The sequence below is a fragment of the Dipodomys merriami genome, unplaced genomic scaffold (genome assembly GCF_024711535.1).
Source record: "Dipodomys merriami isolate MVZ:Mamm:240054 unplaced genomic scaffold, mDipMer1.0.p SCAF_589, whole genome shotgun sequence".
NCBI lineage: Eukaryota > Metazoa > Chordata > Mammalia > Rodentia > Heteromyidae > Dipodomys > Dipodomys merriami.
Window position 1 is genome coordinate 185,814 of NW_027206167.1, and position 18,578 is coordinate 204,391.

The following is an 18,578-nucleotide window of genomic DNA, read 5'->3' on the forward strand; positions in this document are numbered from 1 at the left end:
CCACAGGTTCTCATGTGCTGCCATGATGCTCTGCCTCAGTGCAGGACCAGAGTTGTCGAACCCGTGAACCTTGGATCAAAACCATGAGCTAAGATGAAATTCTGTACCTTTTAAATAACTTCTCTCTCCTGTATTTGTCTCCACAGCAGCAGCAGCAGCAACAAATCCATTGGTGCCAAAAGGAGAAGTATCCAAGAAAGAAAAGTGACAATGGAAGTGCTGTTATTTAAAATAATTTCTGTTATATCACTCTGAGACTCACGGTGCTGACTGAAGTCTGTCTCAAGTTCCTCTCCTGGTTACAGCCATACTTCTGAATGAATGTCAGGCCCCTTTGGTATCTGCTTGAGACTGGCTTCAAGACCTGTCCTCCATGCAGAGCAGTGGTACCTACCCAGGGTCGGAGTCTCTACATGGAGTCCCGCTCCCCTCACAGTTCATCTGTCAGGCTTCTTTTTAACTCTTGAATTATGCTTTGGAAAAGCAGCCAATTGAGCAGAAAACATAAATTGTAACCTATTCTTCCTTGTACTAAAGTTTTAATATTCTTTTTTTGTCTTTATCTCAAAAGAAATCGGTTCTACATCCCTTTTAGACTAAACTGACTCAGTTACATACAATCTCCACGAAAGCCAAATTGCTTAATTAGACAATAATATCAGAGAAATTGACCATTATATCTGATTACTGACTTCTCAGATGGTTGGCATTACCATTTATATTCTTTGCAGATGGGTTTTTTAAGACTGAAAATAATTTATTGTGAGATGGTTTTTGGAAGTTATTTTTAATAGCCTAATGGTTTTTTTAATTTTCCAATCATTTATATTCATCATATAGAACCGAAAATAGAGTCACATTAATTCTCATCATGTGGCAACTCCTTTTTCCTCAGTTACAGACTGGTGGGACCTGGAAATGAAGCCGAGAGAAGAATGATTTCACCATTACCTATGATGTTAGAAGGGACAGGCCACAGAGGAGATGAACTCTGAGTGGGGAGCCATAAAAGTAACACACAGAAGAAGGTATGTTTTATGGTTGGACATTTTATTTGGTTGTCATAGAAGTCTCTCAATACTTCCAGAATATTGTTGCTGTTAACTTGCATTAGCAGAGTGGGAAATGAGGGTCAGAGGAGAAGCAAAATAGACAGGGGCCAGGTTCAGGCCACGGATCTCAATACTTTGAAATAATGTCCCCTTTCCCCCTTTCAATTACCACCAAGTAATTGGACCAAATGGTCAGTCTATTGCTGGGCGCCCACCAGATATGTGACCCTCATGCCAAATAGTTTACATGCACTTTGCCCTTGAATTTCACAGCCACAATGTGTGCTTTTGTTATCTCTAGTCTACAGATGAGGAACCTCTCTCATTGAGAGGGAAGGTCCAAGTCAAGGTCAAGTGACTGGCAGAAAACACAGAGCTGACTCGTGACAGAGCCACACTTCTATCCTAGGGGTTCTCTGTGCTTTCTCCTTACCCAAAGCTGAATATCAATCAGTATCACAAATCGATATTACAAAAAAATAAACAGCTGGATGGAGGAGGATGTTTTCTGCAAGTAGTTATTGTGGTGAAGGGGAAAGAGCACTGTTGGGACCAAGGGTTTAACACATGGCTTGGTGGAGGTGGAGTAGGATTGGTAAGTTTGCAGCAGGAAATCACATTTCTCTGTCATTAGTGTCTCCCTGGAGAGGAAATATGGTCTCTTTATATTGAATATCAAGAAGAGCTCCTGCTTTAAAAGCCATCAGAGCAGCTGGTCAGGATTTGGGGGAACCTCTTGGTTCTTACAAGCTCAATTAGACAAACACAATGATTGTCAACAACCATAATAAGACCTCAGACTGTTTTTATGCAAATGTAACATTCCAGTAAGGGAGTCCTGGATCCTGTGTTCAGCTATCCACAGTGGCATACTGTGTTCCATTTAGGGTGCCCCACTGTAGGAGGGTCCCAGGTGGGGTGGAAGATTTTGGGGTACTTGAACAATGATGCCCTCTGGTATGGTTTGTACTTGAAATATCCCCAAAAGCTCCTGAGTTGAAGGCTTGCTCCCCAGCTGGTGGCCATAGTGAGAGGTGAATGGATCCTGAGGGCTCTGTCTCTACCAATGGGTTCATCCACTGATGACCTCATAGCTGAGTGGGCTGTCAGGGGGCGGGGCCTTGAGAGGTGATTGGAACTCATCAGAAAGTATCTGGCTCCACCAATGAGCATACAATGATGATATCATAGCTGAATGGGCTGTCAGGAGGCGGGACCTTGAGTGGTGATTGGATCATGCGGTTTTGGCACTAGCAACAGGCTCATCCACTGATAACCTCATAGCTGAGTGAGCTATCAGGAGGTGGGGCTTTGAGAGGGGATTGGATTCCAGGGTTGCTACCTTCATCAATGGATTAATGCCTCCACAGGGTGGGGGATGTGCCCTTGAATGGAGTAACTTTTCCCAGCCCATTCCCCTCTCCTTTCTCCACCTTGTGTTTCTGCTGCCACATGTGCTGCCTACCTCAGCTCAAAGCTATAGCTCCAGCCAACCACAGATGGAGACAAGCCCAAAGAAACCTTTCTTCCTTCGAGTTCAATTCCTTAGATCTTGTCACAGCATTGGAAAGCAGACCGACACTGTCTGTGAAAGCAAGCTCAAGGACCTGAGGCTGTATGGGGAGGCGCGAGGTGGAGAAGAGGAGAGGGCTCAGAGCAGGCCCGAGAGGGGGGCACTCTGGAGCTAGCAGAAGCGTCACATTGGACTTGCTGTGATCTCTAGGCTGTGACGGTTGGGGATAGGGTGGAGATGGTGTGCTCTACTGTGTGCTCTACAGCTCTGCCAATGTGTGTAGTGTGTCACAAGGTTTCTGAGAAAGAGAGCACCCAGGGCTACATGGCTGGATGAGGGGACGTGGCATAATTGTGGCTCTCCTCACACTTAGAGGCTTGGGGGACATTCACAAAAATTCTGGTCACTGGCTGAAACCTCAAGACATGGGAAGATTGGCTCAGATCTCCATTTGTCCTCTATCTTATAGTGTGCTTGTTAACATTCCTCCTCCTCCTCCTCCTCCTCCTCCTCCTCCTCCTCCTCCTCCTCCTCCTCCTCCTCCTCCTCCTCCTACTCCCACTCCTCCTCATTCTTTTCCTCCACCTCCTCCTCCTCCTTCTCCTCTTCTCTCTCCTCTTCACATCTCTTTTCTTCCTTCTGCTTTCTCCTCCTTCTTCTCTTCTTCCCTTTCTTTCTTCAACTACCCTTCCTCTTTCTTCCTACTTCTCCTCCCTTTCTTCCTCCTTTTCTTTTCCTTACCTTCCTCATCCCAGGCCTTGTTCTTTCACTACTTGGCTCATGTGATTACTTCCAACTGAATCTTTTGAGAGCAAGTTTGTCCTGGACTCCCAGCTGACTAGCTCAGATCTTGGAGGTTCAGGTAGACACTGCCTTTATGGATGATCTGAGCACCACTGCCTGAGGACAAGAGGCATGGGGGCCAGAGTAACCGTGGCGCACCTGGGCCTGGGTAGAGAAGCCAACTGGGCTGTTGGCATATTCACCGGCTGAGGGCTGGTTTATGCCAGGTGCTTGTTGCTCACTGTGGACTGACTTCCACTCCCAGCTCCCCTTTGGAAATAGAAGCATGGGATGCGTGCTTGTCGTTGAGGCTCTCAGGAGTGGACAAGAGGGAATTTACAAGAAAGCAGATATGTGATTGCTTGGGGAGTTTTAGTGTGGAGGACCTTGCAGCCTCATGACCCAGGCCCAGGGCTGCTGGTCCTTTCTGTAGTGGGAAATCTTGGCGATGACAGAGTTGTGGTTATGAACCAGAACACAAGAACTCATCAGACACACCTTGTACCTTGCCACGGGGGTCATTTGGGGATCACAGAGTGGCAGTGGACAAGAACAAGGGACAACACCTGTCCAGTTGCTCCTGAGCAGCTCCCCATGAGATGAGGCATGGGTTGGTGGTCACTTGATGGTAAAACAAGAGAAAATATCTGGACAAATGTTTGACATGGTCTTACACGATGTGTTGGGACACTTGATTAGCACAGACCTGCCCTTTACCTTCTCTCTCGATGCGGAGTCCCTGGCTACCTCCAGGGCCTCAGGCTCAGGTTCCCCTGGCAAGTGAGAGTGGAGGGCATCCTCTTGTCCCAGTGGAACTGCTCCCACACAGGCCATGTGGAGAGAGCCGTGCTGGGCTCTGTTGTTCCTGCCCATCTGGTGTTCTTGCAAGGGACCTGTGGCTGCTTAGTAATATCATTGCTGTAAATCTACAACTCGACTTGTCTGTTAGTTTATATTTAAAGTGTTTTTGCTGAGTGCTGATGGCTTACACCTGTAAACCAAGTGACTCAGAAGGCTGAGATCTGAAGATCACAGTGTGAATCCAGCCTGGGCAGGAAATTTCTTTTCTTTTCTTTTTGCCAGTCTTGGGGCTTGAACTCATGGTCTGGACACTATCCCTGAGCTTCTTTTGCTTAAGGCTAGCTTTATACCACTTGAGCCACAGCACCACTTTTGGCTTTTTCTGTTTATGTGGTACTGAAGAATCGAACCCAGGACTTCATGCATACTAGGAAAGCACTCTATCATTAAGCCATATTCACAGCCCCAAAGCTTTGTTCTTTTTCTTCTACTTTTCTCCTGATGCTTTGGGAAAAGATGGAAGAGACAGAAGAATAAAAGATGGGGAAGAATGTGACCTTAGGGTCAAGAGAACAGAGCTTTACTCAAAAATCTAGAAAGAGCCAGGGGCAAGAAGCTCATAACTATAATTCTAGGTACTCAGGAGGCTGAGATCTGGAAGATTACGTCTCAAAGCCAGACCAGGCACATGAAGCTCCATCTCCAATGTAATCAAGAAACATCTGGGCTGGAGGCATGGCTCAAATGATAGAGCACTGGTCAGTCAGCAAGAAGCAAGCAAAAAGCCTCGGTTCAAACTTCAGCACCATCAAAAATACTCTGAAAGAAGAGGAAGGAAAACTAGTAGACATATTAGATATACTGTGTTGTTTAATTACTGCCCCTTGCTGGTTGGTTATTTTCGAGGTGGGGCCTTGCTCATGCCTGCACTGGAGTGGTCTGTGGTCCTACTATTTGTGCTGACTCATATCTCTGGGGATGGCACAAGCGTGCCACTGCTCCTAGCCATTGTGCTTCCACTGTGTCCACATGCCAGGGGCATGCCACCACTCCAAGCTACTGGTTGAAATGGGGTCTCACAAACTAACATGTCTGGGCTGACCTCGTACCACAACCCTCTGAACTCCTCTTCTGAAGTAGCTAGGGATACAGGCTCGTGCCATGGTGCCAGTTTCTTCCTGTTGTGATAAAGCCACAAATGCCACCATCGGTAGCCTACCCTCATGACACCATGGGACACTTGTCACTTCTCAACGTCCCCACCTTGAAGGGCCACGGACACAGGCCCATGGGAGTCAGCCTGCAACACATGCACTTTTGGAAGGACAGATGCAAACCAAAGCCCTCAGCTCATTTTGCTTTAGTTACTTTTTAGGTAGAGCCTCACATTCTTGTCCTAGTCAGCCTCGACTGTAGTCCTACGGATGCTGTCTGCAGAGCTGGGATGACAGGTGTGAGCCGCCATGCCCTGCTTGCTGGTTGAGATGGAGCTTTTTTGCTTTGCTGGCTGTGATCTATGATCTTCTTTACCTTGACCTCCCCAGCAGCCCAGGATTCAACCTAGCTTTGAGTCTTGCCTTCAACTCTGCCACCCTTTCTACCTTCCCTGTGCCAGGCTCTTCCCTTCACTTTTTGTGAAATACAGTCTCAGTTCTCTGCCAGGCCTCTGATTTACTGCATGGTGGAGCAAGTAAGTCTCTGAAGTCAGACTGGAAGGCCTCTTGATTAAGAGTGAAATCGCAGACATGGTGCCCCAGCTGAGCGCCGGGAAGATGAAGGTGCTAAGTACAGAGTAATTACAGCTAATTTTCTGATGCCCGTGGACCCCAAAGGTAGTCTGAGTTCAGGTGTGAGTTGGGGTGGGTGTGGGGTGGCAGGCTCACTGGGCTGGCTTTGGGGAGATGTGAGTTGGGTGTGTCTCCTGCAGCTACTTTGATTAAGGGAGGTCTGAGGGCTAAAGGGTAGGTAAGAGATGGGGGAGGGCTCCCTGGGTATGTGGAGTCTCCACATCACTACCAGGCTTTGGAACAAAGAAACAAAGACAGGAGGATAGATCTCCCTCTCTTCACCAACAAGAGAGTGGGCAGCAGAGGTGGGCAGGGGAAGGGAGAGGATGAAGGGGTGGCTGTGGAAAGGGAAAAACTGAATTAAACAGAAATTCAAATTGCATTTTTTGTTTGAAACCAAGGCCTCCCTTTTTCTCGCTCTCCTCTTCTTCCCTCCCTCTCTCAAACTCAGGGCCTTGTATTCACTCTAGAGATGAAAAGAAGCATACAAAGAATCTTGCTTGGCTTTCTTGCTCACAGCTGGCGATCTATCATCTGAGCCATACCTCCAGTCTGAATTGTTGCTGGTAATTTGAGAGACAGATTCTCAAAGACTTTTCTGTCTGGGCTGGCTTTGAACCAGCCTCTCGAGCAGCTATTATGACAGGTATGTCCATCAGGAACCAGGCTTGCGTGTCCTTTATTTCTCAAATTATATAACACAGGCCCAGGCTTTTCTGCCTGAACGCGGCACTTCTGAGATAACTTATTCTTCAAAGACCTGTGCCTCCTTCCATCTCTCAGGAAGTGGTACAGACTCTGAGTCTCTGAGCACCTCATGGGGAATTCAGTTTCAACAGTATCTTCTCCCCAGCTCCAAGCCCACATCTCTGGTCTCCGTGTAGGAATGAGGGCAAAGGAACACTTCTAGCTCTGGTCTCAGAGGCCTGGGTCCAAGTCTGACTGTGTCTGCTGATCTCTGGGGTTGGGGTGAGCCTAAGGATCACATGGTGCAGACAGGGCTGGTTATCATGGTGGCTGGGGTGGGAATGAGGAGAAAGAGGGGGTTGAAGAAGAAGGAGGATGAAGACGAAGAAGAGAAAAGTAGAGAAAGGAAGAGAAATAGTAGTAGAGAGGTGTTGGGAGTGAACAGTAAAGTTTAAAGTTCATCTTGACCCTGGTGCTCACTTGAAGGCAAGTACAAGGAACTGGTTTACTTAAAAAACACCAGGTGCCCGGGATTTCTTTGCTATGTCTGCAGAGTTTGTTTTACTTTCTACCAGTTGACCTTGTTTTGTTTTTACTGCAATCTATTTTTACTGAAATTTTCCTTGTTTTTCTGGACTATTGTAACCTTATGTTACCTCTTGACTTCTGATAGTATATATTAAGGTAAGTTAAAAATAAATTGTGCGCAGTCTTGAACTGCAGACCTCCCGACCCCATCTTTGTCTTATGTCTTTATTTTTCTGCATCCTCGCCCCCTAATTCAGGATTTCCCTTTGTTGCCAGCAGGCTCCGGCAAGTGGCTCCTGAACAGGGAGTTGAAAACCTGGGATCATGGCAGAGGACCCAGCTAAGGTAAGAGGACATCCAGAAATAGAGAGCGTGAGAGAGTGTAGTCGGGAGTAAGAAATTATGGGGCAAGGTAATAGCCACATGTTATATGTGCAGGCTCTCAAGGGTGTGCTTCATGCTCAAGCAGTGAAAGTTAGACAGAGTCAGTTAGAATGTTTCTTTTACTTTGTTGAGGAAGTATACCCCTGGTTCCTGGAGGAAGGAACCATTAGTTTAAAAACTTAGCAAAAAAACCCAAAAAACATTCAGGGACACTATGATGCAAATGCCCTGTAAGTTAAAACATTGCTGCTTTGTAATTGTCTGGTATCTGTGTAGCCTGCAGGTTCTGTATTGGGGTTGGCAAGAGGTATTGGCGGACGCACTATAAGACAGCCAACTGGGCCATTGGGAGCCATCCCCCAGATCCCCATCATGGTAAACTATCCACTAGTGCGGACATTTGGGCCCATCTGTAGTCCAACACTTTCTGTCTAACAGTCTACAATGTGCACGCTGTAAATGTGTTTGGTCTCAATGTTTGTGTGTATGTATTCTGGAATTCTTGGAATGTTTCTTCTCTCAGATTCATCCTGATTTGAGAGCCTAGAGGAGACTAGCTAACACTCCCTCAATATCTGTTTCTCTCTAGCTCCTTCTTTTTTACTTATACTTTAAACTGACCCCTTTTTCTACCCTTCACAGCCACCTCCTCCACCCTCTCTGGATCCAGAAGTAGTGGGGTGGTGGGGGTGAAAAACCTGGAGGATCTAACAATAACATAAAAGGGCCGGCAGGGAGAATTCACAGCCGGATGTAAATGCCACTGATCACCTACAAATGACACCAGCAAGACTTTAGCCTCCAGCCTTGACCCAGGGGGTCGGAATATGGGGGAGAACCTGTCAGTCTGAGGGGACGGCCGCTAGGGACTTCTTTCCCTTTGCCCAACATGACTGGGAATTTTCCTCTAACTTGGAAGGCCCCTGGGTCAATGTTTGCAGGAATCTAAAAGAAAAATCCTCCGGTGGTGAGTAGAGGGGGTTTGAATCCCCTGGTATGTGGATTTCAGTCCCACTTGTGAGTGGTGGTGAGATGTCGCCCCATTCACTGAGACCTGATTTGGTCTTTGTGGCCACTTGTTTGTCTTGTTTACTTTGGTGTGTTTTCTGTTCTATGTTTTCTGAGGTAGGGATGAACTGGGGGCCCATTAGCGCCCAACTCAGCCTTTTGTTGTTGTCTTGTCTAGTTCCGTTTTAGAATTGGTACCAGTTTTAAATGTACATAAAACTGATTGATTTTTGTGCGCTTTAAGATCTGTGTGTTTTGTGTGTGTTTGTGAACATGTTTAAGATAAGAATTATCAGCATGCTGTAACAATTGGGTCAGTTTAAGTTTCAAATTCAAAAGGTTATGAGGTTTGGACATTACCAAAAATTTTAAAGAATTTTTACATTGTTTTAAATGGCCTTTTAAGGATTCTTTAACTTAAAAAATTAAAAAATCTGGTATTTTAAAATGCATAAGGGTGGTTTCACTGTAATCAAGTTATCTGGCTTAACAAAATGCATTGGCTGTTTGGAATTTAGTTCTCTTGGCTAAAATTTGGGGCTAAATATTAAAAGTTTAAATATAAAAGTTTGTTTAACACTCTCAAAGACATTACTGTCCTGTCTGTCTAAAAGTATGTATTTTCATTCAAAAAACCAAGAGATAAGAAAAGGAAAAAATGTAAAAGCGAACAAAAGACCTAGCTTTAGGAGTAAGGGGTAAACCGGCAAAAGTTCAGTTCAGCTGGTCATACATGGTGGGACAGGCCATGGGAGGAGTCCACGCATGGTGAAAGAGGACAAGTTGGCACAAACGCAGTTCATCTTACCCTAAAGAGTGAGATTAGGTGTGTGCCCATTCCACAGGAGGGGCCAAGTGGCCCACTTTGTTCTGTCCTTTTTCTCTACAGGTAAATACTAGAAACATGTTGGTAAAAAAAAAATTAATGATGTGATGATCTGATTAGTATTGCTAAAACTGCCCCTTGGACTTAAAAAGGGGGTTAAAATGTATTTGTATAATGTGACTTGCTTTCAATGATGTTCTACAATTAAGATAGGTTTTTAAAAGTCATAAAGGTGTGAAGTTTACCTTCTTGGCACAGTGATGGTGATTGTAATTCTTGCATTAAGGAAAAATTGTCATGTGTGTTTAAAAGTTTTAATGTGTATCTGTTTTAAAAAAAGCATCCAGGAGACAATGAGTGACACTTGGCCTCAAGATTTTAAAGGATTTTTAAAAAATGTAACTAAAAACTAAAATATAAAATAATAAAAGAGATTAATAGGAGGCTTAAAAATTAGGAATGTATTTCTGGATATAAAGTTTAAAAGTAAAATTGTTCTTAACATTTGCCTCAAAGTGAAAAAATTAGGATTACCAAAATAATTGCTTTGGGATTCAAAGTGACAGAGTGCAAGCCTTGAGCTGTAAAGCTGATGGACAGCACTCAGGCCCCGAGTTCAAGTCCAGCGACCAGCTAAGGGAAATGCAGATGAGGCATTTATCCCAGTGTAGAGAAGATATTCGTGGGACAAGAGCTATGGAGGAGCATCCAGAGGCAGTAAGCCACTGCTCGAATGGCAAAAATGTCAGATCCTAGAGTCATTTGTGTGTGGCCCTTCAAAAATTGGTCAGAGCCAGAATGTCATGGGAAGATAGTTTGTAAGCATGCCTAATGTCCATGACTATCTACCTTGTAGGGACAGAAACATTAGTAATCTGTGATAGTACTAAAAAGTAAAGTTATAAAATGTGGGAGATGGTTTAAATCCCAGCGCCTGTATGTGCCAAAAGCCCTAATTGACAGTAACTTTTGAGCTAACACCAGCTACAAGAAATTTATCTGTTCAAGAAAATCGTTTGTAAACTTGAGAGTGTGTTTCTATTAACATCTGTCTATTAACATCTGCACGGGTGACTTAGGCATTGTTAGGGTCACTAGGGGTCACATTCCTAAAGATGCTTTTACAAACCAGAGTGCTAAACAAGCTACACTGTTGTAGCTGGAGAAAAAGTCTGTGCATTTGTCAAAAGTTAAAATATTGTTCTTAATGACATCTAACCCTGGTAATCTCTTTCTAAAATAGACTAAGGTTATAGGTTCCTGGCTAGGTAGGATCAACACCCCTGAGTCAGCTTGAGGAAGTTACAGAAGATGAATCTTCACCCATCATCCCCTTTTTAGAATAATGGACCAGAGTCATAAAAAAAATGTGGCAAAATAGACAGAAGAAAAACGCATGGAAAATAGTAGTGCAGGCCTGAGCCCTCTACATCTGCCTAGAAAATCAGCTTTATTAAAAGAACTATCTAGTTTAAAAGCTTGTCATCTTGGTAATTTGTCCTGGGCTATTGTCTAAATAGTCTTAAAAACTAGTGGGGCCACAGCCTGGCAAGCCTAGGTATTACTTGTATCCTTAACCAGTCTGTGTAGAAATATAGCACAAGGTGTGACAGTCCCTTGGAGACACTGAAAGACCCTGCTGTTGCTGTGGCTGCTACAGCCTTACAGTCACGGGGAGGAAATCGACATAGTTACCCTGACCTCCTCCACCATGGAAAAAGTAGACTAAACTCTTGCCTGATTCCATCATTTGTATGGCTTCGTTTTGTCCATGTTACCATATAACTACTCTAATTTTATTATGGCTACTCCTCTTGCCAGGAGACTAACAAACATGGTATTGCTCATTCCCTACACTGCTTTGCCTTTATGGGACTTCCTAAACATATTAAAACTGATAATCCTCCGGGATATGTCGGACAAGCTTTTCAAACTTTTTGTAAATCTTACCAGATTTTTCACTCTACAGATATTCCCTATATTCCTCAAGAACAAGAAATTGTTAAACAAGCCAACGGGCTGTTAAAACACCAAATTTTTAAATTAAAAGGGGGGAATTATCCCCCTTCTCTCCTGTTAATATTCTTCTCATGCTTTATTTGTACTAAATTTTTAAGTTTAGATTGTAATGGACTTTCCACAGTACAGTGACTTTGGGAACAAAAGAGAGCAAAGAGCTTTTGGCCAAGTTAAGTGGAAGGATCCTTTAACAGGTGATTGGCACGGGCTTGATCCAGTTTTAACATGGGGTTGAGTACATGTTTGTGTTTTTTCGCAGGAAGAAAATGAATCCCGCTGATTGCCTGAGCATTGCATTAGGATTGTGGAGGCTCATTCTGATGACACAAACCTTGACACATTGGGCTTATGTGCCAGATCCCCCGATTGTGCACCCTACAACTTGGGAGAGAGTTGAAGTACTCATTCAAGTCAATAGATCAGCATACAGTACAGCACCTGATCCCTTCATCCAGCACACCAAGATGGGAGATACCTCAGCTTCAGACATTGGAACTCCTTTCTACTTTACCACCAGCTCTAAAGGCTCCATTCCAGGCTGTATTATAATGCTATCAATGACTCATAAAATTTGGATCCCAGACAAAAATCAAATGTACAATATACAGATGACATCTTTACCAACTGGGTACCCAGTTCATGCAAATTTTACTCCATCCTATATGATACCCCGTTGCATTAATTCTTCACAAATAGTAGTATCTACAGGAAAGCCTCAGCCAATAAGGTACAGGCATGTGAAGCCATTTGTTACCAATATTTCTGGAACTAAATTTCAATTAATGGACTGGTTTGGAGCTAATCTTACTAATAAGTACAATTGTGGACTGTGGTGGATGAATGGGCATCCTCAACATCATGTTTGGATGCTGGTGGCTGCACTCAACAACATAACCTGGCCCAATTCATCCCTTTTAAAAAATATGAGTTGGGTATCACCACCCCATGTCATTATGTATAGACCATTCAATATCTCTATAGGAGCTAATTATTTTAATGTCACCTGTTCTAATTGTTCTTTTACTAATTGCTTGTATAGCGGCATAACTGAATCTATACTTACTGTTAGACAACAATCTGTTGTTATTCTTCCTGTAAATATTTCTAAAACTTGGTATAAAGATTCTGGCATTCAGGTGTTAAGACAATTGAAAAAACTAATGTGTCCTCATCGATTTGTTGGGCTACTTGTAGCTGATGTTTTGGCTTTTATTTTGTTAGCTGCCTCTTCAGGGGCAGCTGCTGTGGCACTAACACAAAACGTACAAACTGCCCATTATCTCAATCAGCTTGCTCATAGTACGACACAAGCCCTACCTCTGGACGCTAAAGTGGCAAAAACTGCTAAAAAAAACTGTTAAAACAATTTCAACTCTATATCACTTCCCTGACTTTTGTTAAAGGATTGCTAATGTCATTGCTTGGCGTGGGAATGCTTTTGCTGATAGTTTTTCTATGCCTTCCTTGTATTATACGTGCACTGCAAAACTCTCTTATGAGTTTATGAATTCCCCTGAGAGGAACTGTAGCCAAAGACGGGTAAGAGGGGGTGCCAGTCTGACCAACCTAAGACAGGGCCTTCAGCTTTACTCTGAAGAAGTTCCCGATGACGGGTAAGGCAGACAAGGTGATCCACCAAGCCTAAGACAGGCGGGTTCGCTTCTTCAAACAAAGATGGGGGAGATTTTGGGAGTCCACAGTAAAGCTCTAAGGTCATCTTGACCCCTGTGCTCACTTAAAGGCACGCATAAGGAACTGGCTTTCATGAAAAAACACTAGGTGCCCGGGATTGCTTTGCTATGTCTACAGAATTTGTTTTACTTTCTATCAGTTGATCTTGTCTTGTTTTTATTGCACTTTGTTTTTATTAAAACTTTCCTTGTTTTTCTGCACTATGGTAACCTTATGTTACCTCTTGACTTCTAATAGTATATAATAGGAAAAATTAAAAATAAACGGGGCTGTAATCTTGAGCTGCAGACCTCCCGACCCCATCCTTTGTCTTATGTCTTTATTTTTCTGCATCCTCGCCCCCTAATTCAGGATTCCCTTTCGTTGCCGGCAGACTCCAGCACAATGGAATTCTAGGCCTCCATCAGAAAGAATGACATAGCCCATTTGTTAGGAAAAGGAAAGACTTGGAAAAAATTATATTAAGTGAAGTAAGCCAAGCCTAAAGAAACACAAGTCCCATGGTTTCCCTTATTTGCAATAACTAGTATATGTCTGAGACAAGCAGAAAAGATCAGATAAGTTGATTTTAGGTGAAATGAACCCCACTATAAGTATTGAATTGTTTTTTTTCTTGTGATTGTTTGTAACATATTTATAAGATGATTTCTTTGTTGCTTCATAAGCCCTGCTCCCACAGCATAACCACTGCTTTTATTGTATTTGATGTTGGTATAATTTGTGGAGGGAAAGGGCAAAAACAAACCATTTAAATAGGGATACAGGTGGACCCACTTCAACAATGAGATGTACAAGTCGTTATGTTGAAAAACAAACTTTACAACTTTGGTCGGGGGGGGGGAGATGGGAAAGGATGGGAAGAGGAAACAGAGGAGGAGCCAACAATTCTTGATAAGAAATGTACTCATTACCTTGCCCATGTAATTGTAACCCCGCTGTATGGTATTTTCACAATAAAAATTTTTTAAGAAGACAAAGGCTGGTTCAATCCATTGTTCTCTCTTATGGGAACATGGTATGCTAGGTGTGGGATAGAGACCTGGCGGGCAGGGGAACAGATTCAGACCCAGATTAGAAACTTGCAGTAAGGAGTCAGCGAATTATGGGACTAGCAGTGTCTTGCAGTCTGGAGGATTGGATGGAAATTATTTGGACGGTATTTCTGTGATGTAAAAATATGTGGACCAAGTTGTAATATGAGGAAATAGACTGCAAAATGATGCATTATCCAGTATCTCTACTCTCTGTCACTCACTCATCCCCTAAGCTCTGGGTCTGATCCCTCCATAGTCCCAGCATAAGAGGGACTATGACAGTGATCCTGAGTGGTTATTCCTGAGAACAACCATTCAAGATCACTTGGTGATTGTAATTGTGGGATGGACGACATTGTTTTGAGCAGTCTCCAGTACAACTGTGGAGGCACCAAACTAGAGCTAATCCTAGTTATCAGCCCAAGTGGGCAGGTTTGATGGGCACAGCAAACAGGAGCTTGTGTTGCCCTGCTCCCCAAGTAGATATGTAGATGGGTGAGGACTGTAAGAGCAGGTATGGGGTGACTTCCCCCACTGTGTCTGGATCACAATGATCCCACAATGCATACCTGTTTCTAGCTGAACAATAAGATACAAGAATCAAGGCCACATCCACATTCTGTGCTGCCTAGTACCATTGGCATTTTCCTCTATTGGCTCATACCACTACCAGCAGGTGAAGGAAGCAAAGGTGCTATGTGGTGACTGAGTGAATTTCAGAGATCCTGTAGGAAGTGGGTGATTGCAAGAATAGAAGTGATTTCAGAAAGCTTGGGAACATGGCCCCTCCACCTTCCCTATCCCATTACTGGGATATCTAACCAAACCAGAAATGCATGCACAATAAAATTTTCTTTAGGCAAGAAACAACAGCAAGAGTATCTGCAGAGGAATTGACCTGGTGGACCCACTAACACCAACAAAATGAAAACTGAAAACAGGTAACCTCATAACAATCATTACTGTGGACTGTAAATCAACTAAGGGTGAGACCAAAGATCATGCAGACCTGGAATCTTCCTCTGGTTCCTTTCTAGCTAGTGTCCTTTCCTCTGACACTGGAATAACTAACAATATGTCAGAAGTCCTACGTTACCCCAAGAGAGTAACCAAAAGATAAACAAAGGTAATAAGAGAGAAGGCATGGCTGGAGAAAGCTAGAGAACATGAAAGAATTAATTACCAAATTAAGCCTGGAGAGAGACCATGTTGCAGAGGACCTGAAGTTGGAGAGGTCCATGAGGAAAGACAAGGTTCAACAGATGAACCAACTGAGAGATGAGAAAGAGCAATGGGTGTGATAAGTGTTTGACCTAGAGATAAACATGGTGGAACTTCAATGGCAGTTGGCAGAGCTACCCTCCAGCAGCAGCCTGCAGGACCAACTCTGGCCAAGCTACAGCTGCCAGCCAAGACCTATTAGTTGCAGAAGTAGCAACAGAAATGTGAGAAGCAGTGTTACATTCAAAGGCAGGAAAACTAGAGCCTCAGTCTCCAAAATGTGAAGCAGCAGGAGCAGCTGTGGTAACTGGAGCAGCAGGAAAAGGCCTGGGATCTGCATAAGCTCTTCAAGACAATGGGAAGATTACACATTAATGAGGCCATGAGATACACAATTTTGCATAATCTAGAGATCAAAGAGCAGCTGGGCCAGCTGCAGGATGCCTTCCACAGGCTAAGAAACAGAAGGTGGAGCTCTCTCGTGTGCTGCACTCAAAGCTCCAAGTGAAGGAAGAAGCTGGACCAGCAAGAGGAGAAGTTAGAAGAATGGAAAGAGATGGCTGAGTTAAGGAGTCTAGTGGCTCAGAATCTCAGGAGCTTCATGAACAGCTGCAGGAGCTCAGAGCTACCTGTGAACAGCACAAGGCCTACAATTTGCAGCTGACCTTAAAGAATGAGGCCTTGCAGCAGCACCTACAGAAGCAGACACAGTTGCTGGACAAAGTTGCAGGACCAAGAAGGACCATCAAAAATTACACAACACTTGTGATGTGCCTTAAAACCACCAGACAGAAGCAGGAGCAGCTATGGGCCCCAGCTGAGCTTTCTGGCTTTCACTAGAGAAGGAGGAGTGAGCAAAAAGGAAAGGGGGTGATTCTACTTGTTGTGACTGTCCTAGAGGACAGACAATCCAAAGACTAGGTGGGATTGTTATCTTTATCCATTGATGAATTAAAGAAGGTGAAGCTTAGCCAGCAGCTGCAGGAGCAACAGACCTACTATGGGTTCCTGGCTAATATGGTAGTCAAGAGACAGAGAAAGCTGAAGCAGTAGGGTTTCTTCTCCAGAAGTTGAAACCACGGGAAAGGAAGCAGGACACACAAGTGCCCAGGAAGACCCTGAAATTCTGCTTCATCCACAAGCTGCCTGGAAAAAGTGGGCTACTAGAGGCAAGTGGATAAACTCCAACATGGATGCAGCTAGCTGTCAAAACCTATCAGCCCCATTGAAGAGTCCCTAGATTTCTATAAAGAACAGATGGAAATACTGGATGAGCTATATCAGAAGAAAGATGAGTGTGTCAACCAGCTCTTCCAGGAGAAGGAGAAGAAGAAGGAGCTGCTATTGCTTCTTACAGATGTAGGCACCTGAGTTTCAGGACAAGATCCTGGCAGCCATCCAGACCCCTGCAGATGAGGGACCCTCAGACCTCTCAGGCTTCAGGAAGAGGGAAGTTATGAAGAAGCAACAGATTTTAAAGATTTAAAGCTTGAAGACTATGTGGATACTGCCCAAGGAGAGGCTGGGGTACCTTGGCATCTCAAGGACCCCTACTACAGAGCAGATTGTGCTACAACAGCTTTCTATTCAAGCACCTATCTGAGCTTACATGTTTGGGCAGTAATGGCTGCAGGACTGAGACAAATGACAACTTGGAGATCATTTTTGCATGAAGACCTGGAAGCTTCCAGCTGGGGAATAGGGCTCTTGTCCTCTAACTTACTTTGTCGCCATAGTACTAGATGGCATACTCTTAGGCCTAATTATAATGAGTGAGAGAGGGGAGGAGCCAAACATACCAGAGGCTTCTGGGAGCTGGCCCAAATTCTAGAGACATTTAACAGTCCATTCATTACCAGGAAAAGGGCTCAGGTGTAGGTTTCCACAAAGTGTAAATTCTTTACAAAGGAAGTTGGAGAGTGATGGCACGGTTTTATATTATTATATTATGATAATAATAGAAAATGTTTGATGTCACAGTTTAATAATAGTGTAGTTTAATTTCATAACATTACATATTTTACATTTTATGCAATATTTTGATATTACCATATTGTATACATTATATCAATCATTTCATGATGTATGTTGTATGTCACTAGCATCACTTGGCTTTTTGAAAATGTAAAGAATGCTGAGCTGAGCAATAGTGAATTTTCTTTTTTGTTTGTTAAAAAGTTACAACGGTGATAGTGAGATGAAAAAATAATAAAAACCACGGAAAACAAGAAAACATTACTGCTGAAATCCTGGAACAAAGCAAAGATATGAGATGAACAATTGGAAGTCTAACACAATTGGAGTACAGACTCATGGATTACAGAAATGTAATCCAAAAATAAGAATATAGAATTATGAAATATCTATAGATATGGCATATCTTAATAATTTTTCAGTGAAACCTACTGAATGATACCTCTTGAATATTATTGTTGAATTAAAAAATAAAATTCAAACTAATATGTTACTTAGTCTTTGTAAAGTGGATTAGATTCTGCATGTGTAATGATACACCTTTGACTCAGGTAATAAATTGAAAATTCAGAAACAACTATTCAGTATTTAAATAAAAAAGTAATTACACAAATTGATCTAAATACCAAATGTATCCTCTGTCTTAGATTTTCTGTTTATTAACTTAAAATCACATTCCTTATGAAGGAGAAAAATAGCTGAACTAACATTAATAACTCTAAAATATTTTCTTAATTAAAAAAATTCCTCAAAGAAAAAGATTAGTGTAAAAATCACCTTTGAGCATACTCTACAACTGAGGTGTGAAAAATTAAACAAAAGTAATGAATTATATACAGCTCCATATTCATAGCTTTTTAATGAATTACGTTAAAATGTCCTTCATTTTGAAATCAGTTCAGAATTCTTGCACAAATTAAAATTGGGGAACTACATTACCAATAGAAAATTAATACAGTATTTTTTATGAGATTAGAAGTCCGATGAAAATAAAAAGATTGCAATGGCTCAAGTGGTGAAGCACCAGACAAGCAGGAGGCATGACAATTTACAAATAAAAAGACTTGGATGGTCATCTAATAACTCCACAATGAAAGCTCAGCTAATTTTCAAAATCACAAGATAAAAAGTCACCTACAGTATGGTGGAAAAGTAATTAATTCATAGTACAAAAATAAAAGATACAAAAAGGTAAGAAAAAAAAAACAGTTTTCCAATCCTGTTCAAATTTAACTTTCGCCTAGCCAAAATAAACAACATTTGTCACTG

At 42.9% G+C, this 18,578-nt stretch overlaps 1 long non-coding RNA gene across 1 annotated transcript; it reads left to right on the forward strand.

Moving 5' to 3' along the window:
* The first annotated feature begins 831 nt into the window (after positions 1 to 831).
* On the forward strand, positions 832 to 12,424 carry LOC138813122 (uncharacterized). Its single transcript, XR_011367731.1, has 3 exons — positions 832 to 1,028; positions 7,428 to 7,496; positions 11,648 to 12,424. It is a non-coding gene; the product is annotated as an uncharacterized lncRNA (long non-coding RNA).
* The last annotated feature ends 6,154 nt before the right edge of the window (positions 12,425 to 18,578 follow it).